At 40.3% G+C, this 16720-nt stretch overlaps 1 long non-coding RNA gene across 1 annotated transcript in view; it reads right to left on the bottom strand.

The window, feature by feature from the left end:
- Positions 1-3384: 3384 nt before the first annotated feature.
- The window catches only part of LOC117795926, a 15447-nt gene continuing 2111 nt past the window's right edge, over positions 3385-16720 (bottom strand). The window contains exons 2-4 of the long non-coding RNA XR_004620114.1: positions 6189-6334; positions 5616-5776; positions 3385-4706 (exon numbers count right to left, since the gene is read on the bottom strand). This is a non-coding gene — a long non-coding RNA (uncharacterized LOC117795926). The remainder of the gene's footprint in view (positions 4707-5615; positions 5777-6188; positions 6335-16720) is intronic.

Raw genomic sequence — 16720 nt, 5'->3', positions numbered from 1 at the left:
ACTAAAAATTTTGCTGCTCTGCACATCCTTGAAGATCTTTATTTGGGGACCCCACTTTTTTTTTAAAAGTAGAACTAGTAGTTTAAAAATATTAATATTTTCAGGTATTTAATACGTATTGCCAAACTGTTCTCTAGAAAGGTTATATCCATTTATGTTCCTGCCAGGAGTGAGGTAGAATTCCCCTTTTTCTGAAATCTTATTCTTCTGCAAGCTTTTAATTTTCCTTATTACATAAGGAATTCCAGGTCAAAAGAGCCATTGATAAGTGTGTTGGAGCCCCATGGGCCTATCTTTGAATCCTATTAGCTCTGTGACATATTGTGAGAGTTACTTAACATCTCTGGATCTGGGAAAAGAGTAACATTGGGAGGTCATGGCCATTGAATAAGATCATAAATGTAACAATATATTACCTGTACATTTCTTAGCATGGTGCCTGGCTTGGTAAATATCAGCTATAACTATCATCATTATCATTATTATCATTTCATATTACCTTCCTATAGAAAAAAAATTCATAGCTTTTGTGACAGCTGTTTTCCTTTTTATGAGAAGGCTTTTTTTACTTGCTTCCGCATTCAAGCCGTATTTAAGAGAAGCTAGGATGTTTTTGGTTGCATCCCAAAGAAACCCCAACTCAAACTGAAAAGGCTGCAGCACCCAGAGGTAAGAAGGATGTAGAAAACACTGTCTGACTCTGTCCTTAGTGAATCCCTTGGCTCTGTCCTTCTCTTGTTTGTTGTTTTCAACCCCATACTGATGGCCCTGGGATAAGACAGCTAGCCAATAAAAGAGGTGCTACTAAATCTACATGCTTCTTCATTCACTTCCATGTGGAAAAAGGAAGTTCCTGCCCACTACCCTCCAGTTAGACCTTGAGATGTACACGGATTGGGAACAGTTTTATTTACTTTTTACTTTTTAATTTTTTGGGGGGTAGAACTTGATAAGCTGATTCTCATGGTAAAAAGCCAAGAGAAATATTTCTGAGGCCATTGAATAAGCAGAAGAAGGTGAGAGGACCAGTTGTAAGAGGAACAGAATAAACAGCCCCCCAAACAGATCGACACTACGCACACTTGCTACATGGCAGAGATGGCCAGCAGATCTGTGAGGAAAGAGAGGACTTTTTAATAAATGGTACTGATACAATTGAGCATCCATGTAGAAAAAATTGAAATTACACTCGTATTTCACCTCATGCACAGTAGTCAGTGCCAGGTGGAATTGACCCAAGTGTAAAAGGAAAAACTAAAAAGCTTTTACAAGAGAATACAGGAAAGCACGTTCAAGACCCTGGGGCAGAGAAGAACTTCTTAGACAACACATGAAGAACAGTAACCAGAATAGAAAAGATTCATAAATTTGCTTAATATTCAAAATTTTCTGTTCATCAAAAGGTATCATGTTGGAGCAAAAAGACAGGAAGAGAACTACAAGTGCATGCAATGGACAAAGGATTAGTTTCCAAACCACATGAAGAATTCCCACAAATTGACAAGAAAAAGACACATAGGGGCACCTGGGTGGCTCTGTCGGTTAAGCATCTGCCTTCGGCTCAGGTCATGACCTCAGGGTCCTGGGATCAAGCCCCCACATCAGGCTCCCTGCTCAGCAGGGAGTCTACTTGTCTCTCTCCCTCGGTCCCCTCCCACTCCCTCTGCTCTCTCTCTCAAATAAATAAAATCTTAAAAAAAAAAAAAGAAGACATATAACCTGGTCAGAAAGGGACAAGAGACTTGCACAGGAACTTCACAAAAGAGGAAATCAAAGGCACTCTCCTCATCACTAATCAGGGAAATGCAAATTAAAGACAATACCATCATTACAAACCAGATATAAAATTTTGCAAGACGAGCCTACCAAGTGTTGGAAGTGATACTATAAGCTGAATCAACCACTTTGAACCTGGTTTGGCATCACCCAGAAACAGGGAGATCTGCATACCCCATGACTCAGCCACCTTCCTAAGTGTATATACCCTAGAGAAACTAATGCACCAATATTCAAGGCCGCGTTGTTCGCTACTAACTCCAAATTGTAAGCAGAGCAAATGTCCATCAGTAGCAGAACAAAGTCTCAGACAAGTTAGCCCTTACCCTCTCTACTAAAAATAGTAACAGTAATATTAATAACTAATCCTTACAGGGCAATTACTACGTGTTAAATAGTGATGTAGGATTTTAATATATAAATAATCATTACACTTACATATGGAGCTTAACTATGTGCCAGGTACTCTTCTAAACAGACTTCAGGTATTTATCATATTTCATACTTAACCTATGAAGAAGGTACAATTAATATCTCTTTTGTCAAATGAGAAGACTTAAGTCAAGAAGTTAACTAACTTGTTCGATATCATACAACTAGTGGTAAAGCCAGGAGTCTGCCTTCATGACATATCCCCACTAGGAGAAGGCCTAGGCAACCAGCTGATATGGAGTTAGTAAATAAAGAGAGGCTGAAGAACTTTAAAAAAAAAAAAAAAAAAAGGAGCACCTCCACTGTGGCTTCCAGTGATCTCAGAGGGGGTCTCAGGAAACTTGGAGCAGAGATCTTTTTTTTAATAACAGTTTTGTTGAAATATAATTCACATACCATAAAATTCACCCTTTCAAAGAGTACATTTCAGTGGTTTTTACTATATTCACAGAGTTGTACAACCATCATCACTATCTAATTTTAGGACCTTTTCAACATTATAAAAAGAAACCCAATCCAATATTGTAAAAAGAAACCCACTGGTCTTTCCTGGTCCCCGCTCCTGGTCCCCACCACCTTGGCCCTAGCCCCAGGCAACCACTACCCCATGCTGTCATGGTCATGTCTGTTCTGAACATTTCCTGTAAATGGAATCATAATGTCTGGCCTTTTGTGACGGGCTTCTCTCACTTGGTATAATGTTTTCAGGGTTCGTATATGTTTTATCATGTGTTGCTACTCAGTTCTTACTGCTGAAGGGTTTTCTACTGTATGGGGATACATTTTGCTCATCCATTCATCATTTGATGGACATTTGGGTTGTTTCCACATTTTGGCTCTTATGAATATTTTGTTGTTATGAACATTGTGCATGGGTTTCTGTGTGAACATGTTTTCATTTCTCTTGGGTATATACCTAAGAGTGGAGTTTCTGGGTCATATGGTAACTCTATGATTAACATTTTGAGGACCTGCCAAATTGTTTTCCAGGGAGCTGCACCCTTTATTCCCACCAGCAATGTATGAGGATTCCAATTTCTCTATATTTTCTTTTTTTAAAAATTTTATTTATTTATTTGACAGAGAGAGACAGCCAGTGAGAGAAGGAACACAAGCAGGGGGAGCGGGAGAGGAAGAAGCAGGCTCCTAGTGGAGGATCCTGATGTGAGGCTCGATCCCAGAATGCCGGGATCACGCCCCGAGCCGAAGGCAGACACTTAACGACTGCGCCACCCAGGCGTCCCTAATTTCTCTATATTTTCATCAATACTTTGTTATTGTCTGTCTGTTTTATTATAGCCACCCTAGTGACCGCGGAGTGGTATCTTATCATGGTTTGGAGCAGAGTTCTTGAGTGGATGTTGAACTTGACCTTGAACTCAGCAAGGGAAGTCTGCTCTATCCTCAAGCCTTCAACCAGCCTGCCAAGTCTCTCAGACCCCTGGTAGGAATGGACTCCTGCCTGTGAGCAAGGATAGACTCAAGTCCTTCACTTTCTGTTGACCTTCCCACCAATCACAGCTAGACCTGGTAGTTCCCTTGTTGGATGGATGCCCTCCAAAAAAAAAAAAAAAGAAGTTCACAGGTTTTACCCACTATGAACAAAATTACTTTTCCTATGGACAGAGCCTGGAGCCTGGTCCTGCCCATGAAACAGACTTCCATTCTCAAATTGAGAGGTGCTAGATTCCTTCTCTCTTCACTTTTCTGGACTCCTCCCAGAGAAACACTTTCACCTCTAGAGGCTTCTCTTTATTGCCCTGGGGAAAATGTAATTTGCCTTTGTCAGGAACAGGTATTTAGGGGTGGTTTATTTTGCAGAGGGGTGTAAATTCCACCAGTCACACAGACTCTGACTTCTATGATTTAAACACTAAGATATTCTCAGCCCCTCATCTGAAGGAATAGCTCTATATTATTGTTGATGTGTACCTGAGTGATGGGTGGGAAACTCCTTCTGTTAAGAGCTTTTGTTGATGGGATTTTAAGGGGTGGTGCCCCATGGTTCACGTATGTCTGGTGAGTCAGGGAGACCTGGGGATGTGAGTGCAGCTGGTGTATGGAGCCAGGACTGGGTCCAGTCATTGACTGGGTAGGGTCATCTTTTGTCTGTTAGTGATGCAAGAGCTAGAGACACCAGCCCCTCTGGGAAGGGGTCAGGGTAGAAGGCCAAATGCAGATCAGTAGGCATAGAGGATCCAAAGGCTGCTGCTACCACCTCTGAGCCCTTTCTTAAGCTGTTCCATCTGCTTAAACAGCTCCCCAACTCCACCCATTGCCCAACCCTCTGTCACTCTCCTTCTAGACCTCACCCACTAATGGCACATGACCCTGGTCAGGTGACATTACAGGAAGTATCCTCTGAACTTCCAGGCCTGGTTAAGTTCCTCTTCTTGGTACTTCCAAAGCATCTTGAGGTCACCTCCAGCATGGCACTTACTCACACTGTGAGGTTACTTTTTCAAGCCGGGGGCTGCCAACGCATATGCCTACAGAGGCTGAGAAGATAATCAAAATGAGTGAAGCAGGTCAGACAAGAGAATAATCCTGGCTTTTAAGCAAAAATGTCATTCATTCTTCTTAAATCCGGCAGCTCCCTTGACCTATCTTATGATTTCTCTTGAGAGCATCCTAGGAACATGAGAAGTTTTACTTCTATCATAAGAAAAACAGCGCAACTGCAGCAATGAATGGCCAGTGACTCCCTTGGGTTTGGACCCAACAGGGGGTGGTGGGGTCTGTGGCTCACATTCCTACGTGACAAACTGCATTCTAGATGATAGCCACCATGGGAGAATGCAGTCCCAGTGTTGCCAGCTCTACTGGTTTTCAAAAGCAGTGGGAAGTCCAGATTTTTATCATCTCTCTATTTTGAATTGTCTGCACCCAATTCAAAAGTTCTAAAGTGTGTGGAGGAAGGGCGGTGACAAACAGAATACTTCTGAAAGCCAGATTCAGTCCACAAGCTCCAGATGGGACCAACCCCCTGGTAATTAGGACTTGGACTGTGCGGTATTTCTCTGAGTCCCCCAAATTAGCACACGGTCTGGTACAGAAAAAACCAATTTTCTGATAAATTTGTGATACATTTTTTTAAGATTGATTGATTGATTGGTCAGAGAGAGAGAGAGCACAAGCAGGGGGAGCGACAGGCAGAGGGAGAAAGGCTCCCCGCTGAGCAAGGAGCCCAATGCAGGACTTGATCCCCAGACCCTGGGGTCATGCTTAACAGACTGAGCCACCCAGGTGTCCCTTTGTGATACATTTTTGAAGAATAACAGCTGATATTTATTTAGTACTTGCGGTGACCCAAGCACTTAACCCTTTCCATTCATTATCTCACATCATCTTCACAGCCTTCTCAGGTAGGTAGACTTGCTAAAGGTGGGGGCAGGACTCAAACTCACGTCTGACTCCAGATCTCTTAGAAAAGTAGACTCTTCCACTCGGGGGCCAGTATGGAAAAGTGGTTAAGATCATATTCCTTGGGATGAAGGTCCAGATTGGTCACTTTCTATTTGTCACCTTGGGCAATTTACATAACATCTCTGAGCCTCTGTTTCTTGGTCTGTAAAATGGAGACAAGAGTTAACTACTCATACGGCTGTTGTAAGGGGGTAAATGAGACAAACAGGCACAGAAGAGCTCATCAGCAAATAATAACCATTCTTATTGTGCCAGTATATTTTCTCCATAGGGTTATTAAATCCATAGCCATGCACACACACTCCAGCTTCTTAATCACCAACAGGCATATTCTGGGGGCATATCTTGTTACTAGCGAAAAGACAAGGAAGTAATGGAAGGAGTCACTTCAGACATCAGATGGCTGCCTTCTGAGCCAGCAGCACACTTGATAGGGAATGAAAATGATCAAAACAAACGACAGCGCTCAGGGCAGGGGACAAATTGTTCCCCTGCCAGGCTGTTCAACAGAAAAAGGAATTGGGTCTAAAGCTTCATTCCCACTGGAGACTTACCTTTCAAATCCCCTTCAGGTTGGAGGCAACTTTCAAAAAGAATAATTAAATCAGAAAAGAAATGGGGTCAGCAGGTCTTGCAAGTGCTTTTAAACAGGAAGTCTCTTAGCTCAAGGAGGGAAGTCGCTGATAGCAAAGCTGCTTTCCTGTACATCAAACCAAAGAACTACTCAGTCCCAGGAAGGAGATGTAGGAACACATTTCACCATATACAAGTTAACCCTAACGTTGTCACCTACAGTCAAAAACTTGATTCTACTCATAAATCTCTATGTTTCAGAACATTTTTGGTTTGCTTAATAAAAATTACTGCTATATTTAGGAATAATATAAAAACAGAGATTGCATTTATGATAACAAAGAAATGAAATACCTAGGAATCAATATCCTGAGAGATGAGTACAATCTATATATAGAAAACTTCAAAATGTTATTGAAAGATATGAAAGAAGATTTTAATAAGTCAACACCTAACCAGTGTTCCTGAGACATAAAACTGTAAAGATATCAGCTCTAAGTAAACTCATGGTCAACTCAAAAACATTCCTACACGCTTTTTAAAAAGTACTCAACAAAATAATTCTAAATTTAATTTGGAAAAAAAAATTAATGAAGGGATACTATATCATACTTTTTATTCACTTATTTATTCATTTTATTAATTTTTCATTTTACTTGACTTCACTTTTATAGCTTTATTGAAATATATTTCACATTCCATAAAATTCACCTTTTAAAGCATACAGACCGGTGGTTTTTAGTATATTCACAGAGTTGTGACACCATCAGCACTATATAATTTTTCAACACTCCAAAAAGAAACCCTGTACCCATTAGCAGTCACTCACCTTTCTCATCCTCTACTCCCACCCAACGCAGCCCCACGTAACTTTTTTTTTTTTTTTTTTTTTAAGTAAGCTCTATGCCCAATGTAAGGCTTGAACTCACAGCCCTGGGATCAAGAGTCCTATGTTTTACAGACTGAGCCAGCCAGGCGTTCCCCATCCCCCACCCCCTAGTAACTATTAATCTACTTTTTGTCTCTGTGCCTTTGTCTGTTCTGGAAATTTTATATGCATGAAATTATATCTGGCCTTTTGTGATTGGCTTCTTTCACTTAACATAATGTTTCCAAGGTTTCTGTAGTCCAGAATTAATCTTGCACAGAGATCTGGCCTTTGTCCTCAGCTTCTTGGGAGTAATCTCTAGGCTCTTGAAATGTCACACTTAATAGAAATATCTTTGTTTGGGAGTCTTGGGTCACCAGATAGTCTAAAAATGATTCAGGGTGGAGGCCAGCCACATCAAAGAGTCTTAGGGTGGGGGCTGGCCAGAAAGACCAGCAATGTGATTTAGTGTGGGTTTTAGGTCACCCCCAGTATCAATAGATATCTGAGGGGCTAGAGACTGAGATCAGCCACATAAGCAACCAGATATGCCTACATGATGGAGGCCCAGTAAAAGCTTGGACAGCAGGGCTCCGGTGAGCTTCCCTGATTGGCAATACTGCCTGCATATTGTCTATATCAATCTCAGGAGAACAGTGCTATCCTGGTCACTTAGAGAGAGGTCAACCAGATGCTTCATATTTGGAATCCTCCTGGACTCTGTCTTATGTACTTCTTTCCTTGGCTGATTTTAATCTAGAGCCTTTTCCTGTAACAAACCATGAGGATATCACCTTTCAGTGAGTTCTATGTGTCCCTCTAATGAATTACCCAAATTAAGAGGGCTTTAGGAACAACCCAATTTACAATTAGTGTTACAAGTAAAGGTAATCTCTTCCAGATTCCTCCCTCCTACATTGCATGTGGGCTAATCTTGCTCAAGATTCATTCACGTTTTAGCACATATCAATAATACATTCCTTTTTATTGCCAAATAATATTCCATTTGATGGATAGATCACATTTTGTTTATCCATTCATTGGTTGATGGACATCTGGGTTGTTTCTACTTTGGGGTTATTATGAATAATGCTGCTATACACATTTGTGCTCTAGTTTTTTGTGTGGACATATATTTTCAATCTTCTTAGCTGTATACCTAAGAGTGGAATTGCTGGGTCATAGGTAACTCTACATTTAACTTTCTGAGGAACTGCCAGTTTGTTTTCCAAAGTGGCTGCACCATTTTACAATGTATGAAGGTTCCAATTTCTCCACAGCTTCCTCAATACTTGTTTTTGTCTGTGATTTTTATTTTAGTCACCCTAGTAAATACAGTTGTGATTTGCATTTCCCTGGTTGCTAATGATATTGAACAATGTTTTGTGTGATTATTGGCCATTCATGTATCTTCCTTGAAGAAACATCTATCCAAATCCTTTGCCCTGTCTTCTAATTGGATTATTTGCCTTTTTAAGAGTTCTTTATACATTCTGGCTATAAGTTCCTTAGCAGATATGTGATTTGCAAGTGTTTTCTCCCACTCTGTAGATTGTCTTTTCACTTTCTTGATGGTATCCTTTGAAGCACAAAAGCTTCTTTTTTGGCCAGGGGGATGCAGGATTCCCCTTTCTCCACATCCTGGCCAACACCTGCTGTTCCTTGTGTTGTTGATTTCAGCCATTCTGACAGGTATGAGGGAATATCTCATTGGAGTTTTGATTTGCATTTCCCTGATGATGAGTGACGTTGAGTATCTTTTCATGTGTCTGCTGGCCTCTTTAGGAAAATGTCTATTCATGTCTTCTGCCCATTTTTTAATTGGATTATTCCTGTTTTAGGTGTTGAGTTTGGTAAGTTCTTAATAGATTTTGGATACTAACCCTTTATTGGGTTTGTCATTTGCAAAAATCTTCTCCCATTCTGTTGGCTGACTTTTAGCTTTGTTGATGGTTTCCTTTGCTGTGCAGGAGCTTTGTATTTTGATGAAGTTGCAATCATTTTGTTTGTTTGTTTGTTTGTTTGTTTGTTTGCTTTTGTTTCCCTTGCCTCCGGAGACATGTCTAGAAAGAAGTTGCTATGGTCAATGTCAAAGAAGTTATTGCCTGTGTTCTCTTCCAGGATTTTTATGGTTTCAAGTCTCATATTTAGATCTTTAATCCATTTTGAATTTTTTGTGTGTGTACAGCATAAGAAAGTCATTCAGTTTCATTCTTTTGCATGCGGCTGTCCAGTTTTCCCAATACCATTTTTTTAAAAAGATTTTATTTATTTATTTTACAGAGAGAGACAGCCAGCGAGAGAGGGAACACAAGCAGGGGGTGTGGGAGAGGAAGAAGCAGGCTTATAGCAGAGGAGCCTGATGTGGGGCTGATCCCACAACGCCGGGATCACGCCCTGAGCTGAAGGCAGACGCTTAACCACTGTGCCACCCAGGCGCCCCTCCCAATACCATTTGTTGAAGAGACTGTCTTTTTCCCATTGGGTTTTGTTGAAGATTAGTTGACCATATAGTTGTGGGCTCATTTCTGGGTTTTCTATTCTGTTCCATTGATCTATGTGTCTATTTTTGTGCCAGTACCACTCTGTTTTGATCACTACAGCTTTGTAATATAACTTGAAGTTTGGAATTGTGATGCCTCCAGCTTGCTTTTCTTCTTCAAGGTTGCTTTGGCTATTTGGGGTCTTCTGTGGTTCCATACAAATTTTAGGATTGTTTGTTCTAGCTCTGTGAAAAATGCTGTTGGCAAACCTAAAGCCAGCAGAAGGAAGGAAATAATAAAGATCGGAGCAGAAAGAAATGATACAGAAACTAAAAACAAAAACAAAACAAATCAAAACAACACTAGAACAGATCAATGAAACCAGAAGCTAGTTCTTTGAAAACATTAATAAAATTGATAAACCTCTAGCCAGACTTATCAAAAAGAAAACAGAAAGGACCCAAATAAATAAAATCACAAATGGGGAGGAGAAATAACAACCAATATCATAGAAACACGAACAGTTGTAAGAGAATATTGTGAAAAACGACAAATAGGATAGCCTAGAAGAAATGGATAAATACCTAGAAACTAATATAAACTACCAAAACTGAAACAGGAAGAAAGAGAAAACTTGAACAGACTGATAATCCGCAAACAAATTGAATCAGGAATCAAAAAACTCCCAAAAAACAAAGGTCCGGGACCAGATGGCTTCACAAGCAAATTCTACCAAACACTTAAAAAAGAGTTAATACCTATTCTTCTCAAACTATTCCAAAAAATAGAAAAGGAAGGAAAACTTACAAATTCATTTTACGAGGCCAACATTACCCTGATACCAAAACAACCAAAAAAAAAGAGAATTGGAGGCCAACATCCCTGATGAACACAGATGCAAAAATTCTCAATAAAATACTAGTAAACCAAATCCAAAAATACATTAAAAAAATCATTCACTTCGATCAAGTGGGATTTATTCCTGGGCTGCAAGGGTAGTTCAATATTTGCAAATACACCACATTAAGAAGAGAAAGGATAAGAACCATATGATCATTTCGACAGATGCAGAAAAAGCATTGACAAAGTACAACATCCATTCGTGATAAAAACCCTCAACAAAGTAGGTTTAGAGGGAACATACCTCAACATAATAAAGCCCATATATGAAAAACCCATTTCCAGTACTATGTCGAATAAAAGTGGGGAGAGTGAACATCCTTGTCTTATTCCTGACCATAGAGGAAAAGCTCTCAATTTTTCCTTGTTTAGGATGATAATAGCTATAGGAGAATGTCCTTATTCTTAGGAGATGCATGCCAAGGGGTTTGGGGATGAAATGTGTGCAACTTGCTTTCAAACAGTTCAACTTAACAACAACAACAAAGTGTGTGTGTGTGTGTTTATAGTAAGGGGGACAGAGAGGGAGGGGAGGGACAGAGAGAGCAAACATAACAAAATGTTAACAACCATTGACATTGATTTTTTTAGCAAAAATTCCATAACGTAGTCTGTTACCAGTCCATATTCAAATTTGTTCGAATGTTTCAAGAATATCTTTATAGTTTTCCCCAGCTGAACCAGAATCCAATCAAGCTTTTACTCATTGCATTTGGTCTGTCTCATCTAATTCTTTTCATCTATTCTATTACTTTATTTCTTTATAACTTTGACATTTTGAAGAGTCTAGGACAGTTGTCCTGTAGAATGTCTCACATTCTGGATTTTTCTGTTTCCTTATGCTATTTAACTTTTCCTCTATCTCCTGAATTTCTTATGAACTAGAAGCTAGGTCTGACTTAATCAGGTAATTGGAGAAGCACCTAATGTCAGACTGTCCTTCAAAAAAAGATACTAGTGATGATGGCAAGATCACTCCATTACAAAGTTACACTTTTTCTCTTGCGGTTACTAAGTAATCTGTAAGTCTCGCCTCTTTCACTATACTTTAACACAAACTAATACTTTGATTCTACAACATTTTTAAAGATTGGGAAGGCATATGAAAGGGAGGTGGGGCAATCTACTTTTCACCAGAGAATGAATATAGATAGAGCAGCAATAACTAAAGCAGAATGGCATCAGTGCCTAAAATACTGGCACTGCAATAAATAAAAATATACATCATACAGAAGAATAGACTGTTAAGCGGATGGTAACTTAGAAATAATATTAAATTTGATTGCCTCACTTTACAAATGCAAAATCTGAAGCTCAAGACGCTTAATTTATGTTGTTCAGGCCAATAAAACAAAGGCCAGAAAACAGTGATTGTTTTTTGAGTGTTTGCCCTACCCTGGACATTGTTCTGAGCACTTCACATGGTTATTTCATTTCATCGTCCTGACAGCTTTACAAGAATAGGTTATACTTACTTTCCCCGTTTTTTGGGGCCAGTAAGAATACTGGGAAAGAAGTTAAGTGGCAAGCCCGGGATGCTCAGTCAGCAACTAAGGCAGCAGGGAGAGCAGCCCAGGAAAGCTGACTTCAGAATCGGTGCTTAACCGCTCCACCCTACCACCTCATAAGTCACGTCACTTGTGGCTATGGAGTGACAGCTAGTTAGTTACCAAGTTAGGCCCTTGCTTCTCTGAGAACGAAGTCCCCCATCTATCTGGAATACCAGGAGTGGAGTGAGCTGATAGCTCCGGGCAACCAGATGACTGCACGGGGCTCTCTATTTTGAGCAGGCAGCTGCTAATTACCTGTGATAATGAGGGATGAATGCTGCAAGGGAGATCCAGCACAGCGGAATGCAAACTCCCTCCCCCACAAAACTGAATAAAGTGCTTGGCCTTGGGGTATACTATTGTATCGCTTTCGCAGTAGATTTGCCTTCTTAATTATATTTTGTCAAGATTGCTATTAAAGTCAGTTGCTATTCTCCATATACCCCAAGGACAGTGAGGGACCATGACTGGTAGAAATGCTTCACACGAATGTGCCTCTATGAGAAATGAGAGTAGATCGTAGAAGCACTTCTCCGCCCCTTTCTTAATCCTGCAGCCCAGGTCTTGGTCTGTGTCTTACCGACTTCCCATGTTAATTACTTTAACCTTGTCCTCAGCGGCCTCCTTCATCTCTCATCACCATAGAAACCCACTCTGACTTAAGAACCGTCTTTCTTGCCAGTTTCTGTGACCCAGCCCTCTATTTAAGTCCTCCTTCAGCTCCGAATCACCTGCTGAATTAAATCTAAGCTCCCTGATCTTGGCTTCTGGGACCTTCTCTAATTTGCTGCTCTTTTATTCTCTTTTTAGAAATAATACATTCCTGGAGCAGAGGTTAAAGCAGATCAATGTCAACCAAAACATTAACAGTAATAACTATATATATTTATATAGTGCTTTAGAGTTGAGTAAAACATATTCACCTACATTACCTCAATGAAGTCCCCAAAATCGCTCCATGATATGCATACAGCAGCCACCATGATCAGCATTTTAAGTTTGATAAAATTGGGGCCCAGAGAAGTTAAGGGTCTTGACTGATGAGGAGAACAAAGGCAAAAGAACTGTAGATAAAATTAAATTTCCTTACTACTTGCAGCCCACTGGTAAATTCTTGAGACAGGCAGAGTGTGACATTCCTCCCGGAACTCACAACTGCCTCGCTGTCAATGCTTTGCTAGAGGCAAAAAGCAACTTTAGCTTGACTATAGCCAGACCTCCAGGATCCAGTTAAATCTTCTTTAACATATGAAACTCTCTTTAGAACTTTCCTTTATCTCCACCCCCCCACCCCCAACTTAAAAGTATATAACCAATCGCTCTTCACAATCACAGTGCAGCTCTTTCTGCCCACAGGTCCTGTGCTTTAATAAAACCTTTTTTGCACTGAAAACATCTCAAGAATTCTTCCTTGACCGTTCACTCCTGGTCCATATCACATCACTGACCATAATAACACAGTCTATTGGTGAAGCTATAGCTTGAATTTATATCTTCAGTCTCCTCGATCATGCTTGTTACACTACACGGTGCGATTGATAATCCTGCATTTACCGAAATAGGGTTGTTGGGTTTTTTTTCCTTTTGGCTCGTATCTTGTGGCAGGCAAGATTCTAAGATCTATCCCAAGAACTCCTCCCTGCCCTCCCCGTACATACATGCCCTGCATTAATCCCTGGGGTGTTCATCTGTCCTTATAAAGCAAAGTTGACTTTAAGATAAGGAGATTATCTGGATGTGCCTGACCTAATCAATGATCCCTTTAAAAGCAGAGAGTCTTCTCCGTCTGGTAGCAGGAAGAGAAAGTCGGAGGAGATGTGCCCAGCTGTCCTGGAAGAAAGCAAATATCCACAATGGGAAGGGCCTGAGTGTGGCCAGCAGGAAGTGAGGGTGACCCCCACTGACAGCATACGACCGAACAGGGACCTCAATCCTACACCTGCCAGAAACCAAATTCTGCCAACAATAACACGCTCAGGGATGGACTTTTCCACGGAGCCTCAACCTGATGAGAATCTGGCCTGGCCACCATTGTGATTTCGGCCTGTGATACCCTGGGCAGAGAACCCAGTCATGCTGTGCCATCCTCTGAGCGACAGAAATGTGAGCTAATAAATGGGTGTTGTTTTAAGCCACTACATTTGTGATCATTTGTTATATGACAGTAGAAAATGAAGACATTTTCCATTTCCTTTCTAACAGTAGGGCAGTAAGAACAAGACCAGGCTTTTTAAATTGTCATACAGTAAAACTGAGTTTTTTGGTATACAGTTCTATGAATTTTAACACATGTATAAAAGGTGTGTAGCCACCATCACAAACAGGATGCAGAACAATTCCATCACCCCAAAAAACTTCTTGTTGGGGTCACATCTGCCCCCCTCTGTTAATCTCCCCCTCCGTTAATTTCTGGGAACCACAGATCTGTTCTCTGTCACTAAAATTTTATCATTTCAAGAATGTCATAAATGCAGTTGACCCTTGAACATGGGTTCGAACCACGAGATGCATTTATAGGTAGATTTTAATTAAAATAGAGTACTGTTTTAATATAGTACAGTACTGTAAATGTATTTTCTCTTGTGACTTTTTAAAAGATTTATTTATTTATTTGTTTGTTAGAGAGAGAGCACAAGCAGGGGGAGTGGAGCCCAATGTGGGCTCAGGGCTCCATCCCAGGACTCTGGAATCATGACCTGAGCCAAAGGCAGATGCTTAACTGACTGAACCACCCAGGCGTCCCTCTTATGATTTTCTTAATAACATTTTCTTTTCTCTAGCTTACCATATTGTAAGTTTTAAGTTACTTTATTTCACATTAAGTTGTAGTAGTTAAGTTGTGGGGGAGTCAAAGCTATACAAGGATTTGCGACTGCATGGAGGGTCAATGTCCCTAATGCCTGCATTGCTAAAGGACCAGTGTAATAAATAATCTTTTGAGACTGGCTTCTTTCACTCAGCATTATGCCTCTCTGATTCATCTAAGTTGTGTGTATCGATAGTTCCTGGAACGGCAGATTTTTAAAACTCTTTATCTAGAGATTAAAAAACTAGAAAAAAATGGGGTACTTGGCTGGCTTAGTCGGTAGAGCATGCAACCTTTGATCTCAGGGTTGTGAGTTCAAGCCCCACATTGGGTATAGAGCTGACTTAAAAAAAAAATAAATAAATAAATAAATAAATAAATACCTAGAAAAAAGTACCAAGAATAGAAGGATATTGACACTAGAAGGGATCTTTGATATTATCTGGTCCCACTGTATGCTTTTACAGATAAGGAGTCTATATCCATTTGAGGGTTGAGGACTTGCCCAAGATTGTTCAGGCACAGGAGAGGAGAGAGATTCAATCTTCTTTATAGCCAAGTAAACCATCAAAATCTATAACATGTGATAAATGTTAAGACTGGGGGAAAACAAGTATTATTGGAACACAGAAAATAAATATTGTATAAACTCCTTTCCATTGCTAATGATAGAAAATCAACTCAAACTAACTTAAAGCCAATAAAATAATACATTGGCTCACATAGTTAAAAAAAATTCAGGATGACAAAATAAACAAACAAGTAAATAAATAATAAATAAATAAATAAAATAAAAAATTCAGGATGATGCAGTCTTCAGGCAGTGTTGAATCCAGGAACTCCCAAGATGTTGTCAATGGTCTCAACATCTCTCAATCTCTTATTCTCTTCTTTACCCTTCTGGTCTCCTTCTTTCTTGCACGGTGGCCTCATTCTTTCCTGTCACAGGCTCTTGCTATCTGCCAGGATAGATAAACCCTGGTAACTCAAGCCTACAATCTTATAGTTTCTGATCCAAAAGAAAGATGGATGCTTTGTCTCCATTAATTCCATTGATCAAACCTCTGGCCATTCCTTTTCAGTCTCCTTCACTGGGTTCTCATCTTGCCAATCTGCCCTTGAACTGAACTGTCTCTCCTCTGTAGCTATATTCACTCCCTAGGTGATTTCATCCAGTATCATCAGTTTACAATACCATCTACCCCCAGAGGTCTCTAGCCCAGAACTTTCCCCCCACACTTCAAACTTGTATATACCACTGCTACGGACACCTTTACTTGGCTATCTTTGTCTAACAACCATTTCAAATGTAACACGTTCAAAAACAAACTTCTGATCTTCTCCCACAAACATGACCCTCTTGCAATTTTCCCATCTTAGTAAATGCAATCCATCCCTCTAATTTCTCAGACAAAAACCCTTGGAGCCATCCTTGATTATTTTCTTTCATACTTCACATCAATTCTGTCCTTAAAATGTGTTAGTTCCTGGGGCGCCTGGGTGGCACAGCGGTTAAGCGTCTGCCTTCGGCTCAGGGCGTGATCCCAGCGTTGTGGGATCGAGCCCCCACATCAGGCTCCTCCGCTATGAGCCTGCTTCTTCCTCTCCCACTCCCCCTGCTTGTGTTCTCTCTTTCGCTGGCTGTCTCTATCTCTGTCGAATAAATAAATAAAATCTTTAAAAAAAAAATGTGTTAGTTCTACCCTCAGAATGGATCCAGATTCCAATCTCTTCTTACCATCTCTACTACTACCTCCCTCCCTAAGCCATCAGCATCTATCCCCTGAATTATCACAAAAGCCACCCAACTGGTCTCCCTCTTTCCTTCCTTGCTTCATGGAGTCCATTTTCAACACAGCTGTCATAGGATCTTCTTTTTTTTTTTTTTTTTAAAGATTTTATTTTT

Source organism: Ailuropoda melanoleuca, chromosome 14 (genome assembly GCF_002007445.2).
Source record: "Ailuropoda melanoleuca isolate Jingjing chromosome 14, ASM200744v2, whole genome shotgun sequence".
Classification (NCBI taxonomy): Eukaryota; Metazoa; Chordata; class Mammalia; order Carnivora; family Ursidae; genus Ailuropoda; species Ailuropoda melanoleuca.
This window is presented reverse-complemented; position numbering and strand designations above follow the sequence as displayed.